The sequence below is a fragment of the Phoca vitulina genome, unplaced genomic scaffold (assembly GCF_004348235.1).
Source record: "Phoca vitulina isolate PV1807 unplaced genomic scaffold, GSC_HSeal_1.0 scaffold23, whole genome shotgun sequence".
NCBI lineage: Eukaryota > Metazoa > Chordata > Mammalia > Carnivora > Phocidae > Phoca > Phoca vitulina.
Genome location: NW_022589726.1, coordinates 27,001,204 through 27,002,945, shown reverse-complemented (window position 1 = coordinate 27,002,945; position 1,742 = coordinate 27,001,204).

Genomic DNA, 1,742 nt, shown 5'->3' with positions numbered 1-1,742 from the left:
GAGCCGAAGGCAGACGCTTAACGACTGAGCCACCCAGGCGCCCCTAAGCTTAGGTTTAAAAAAGTAAAGCTGGGGGCGCCTGGGTGGCTCAGTTGGTTAAGCATCTGCCTTGGGCTCAAGTCATGATCCCAGGGTCCTGGGATCAAGCCCCGCATCGGGCTCCCTGCTCTGTGGGAAGCCTGCTTCTCCCTCTCCCTCTGCCCCTGCTTGTGTTCCCTCTCTCTGCTGTGTCTCTCTCTGTCAAATAAATAAATATAATCTTAAAAAAAAAAAAGTTGCTCATTATGGAAAATGCAGGTAAGTGAACAGGAAGAACTAGGAGTCCTTCACAGTCCTACCACCTAGAAGAGCCACTGTTAATACCCTGGAGTATGTCCTTATAGGTCCCCCTTGTCCATGTGTACACGTATAGGCATGCACACATTTGGACTCTTTGACCTAAAATTTTAGAACATACTTTTCCTACTTATCTGTAAACCATGACTATGATATTAACACCCATAACTCTTTTTTACATAGCATAATTTCCCATGGATGTAGTTGGACATTTAAAATTGCTTTCGATATTTTGCTACTATAAAAACTCTGGAAAAACTTTTCCTTTTAGGAAAACTTTGAACTTATCCTTAATTATTTTTGTAGGTTAAGGTCCTAAAATTTTTATAATTTCTGGATGAAAGCAAATGCAGATTTGGAGACTTTTGAAACAGTCTGTAATGCTCTCCAGTTTACTCCCAATTTGCACCGTAATTTTTGGTATATATGGGCCATGGTTAGTTTGGAAGGCCTGAGGAAGTATTTTTAGTGCCAACTGTGATTGCGCTACAAATCAAGAATATTAGAACTAATGTTTGTTGTGTGGGTAGCTTAGAGTAAAATATCGTAGAGGTCAATACATGGCATATATTATTATGAATATAATTATTATCATTGAAATCCAGGACTTTTTAGAGGTGTAATTGAATGTCATGCAAATTCATTGACTGCTGGCCTTTCTAAGCTGGCCTTCCTGAACATGTGGCAAGCTCAGATTTGACATTGTAGACACTTTTCCATTAAAATAGGAAGAGCTATTTGAAGAGCTTCTGAAAAAATTGGCATATGTGGAAAGCAGATGCTTTATATTGATAACAGTTAAGTTTTGCATTTGAAATGTTGAGCCATGAGGATAAGACTAATATCTTTGAGAATATGTGATGTTTTTAATAAAGAAGTATATATTTAAAGAAAAAAATTCCTCACATGGTTTCCGTAGTTAATTTTTAGCAGGGTATTCTTCCCTAATGGTGCTTAAATTATTTAACCCTCTTCCTTTATGATATATTAGGTTGTATTTTAGTTATAGAATTTGCATTTTTGCTCTTTTCTCTTGATGAGAGCAGTAATTATTGGACAAGAGTAGACATTATTAACATTTACATATCTTTTTTTTTTTTAAATAGTGTTTAAATTTTGTTGACATTTCCCCAGTCATCTCAATGGACCAGAAAAATATGTGTAATGAGGTAACATTATGTAGAGATTCTTCAATATATCTAGCTTCTTGTATATGAATAGTTCACTCAGTCCTTCATCCATCCACTCATCTATCCATTCATGAATCCACCTACCCAACCATTCATCGAATACATTTTTATTGAGTACCTACTTTGTATCAAGTCCTGTGTTAGGACCCATTGGCAACAGTGGAGGTTTAGCAAACTACAAGGGTAAATTTGTGTGGATAAATAGAAAATTAAAGA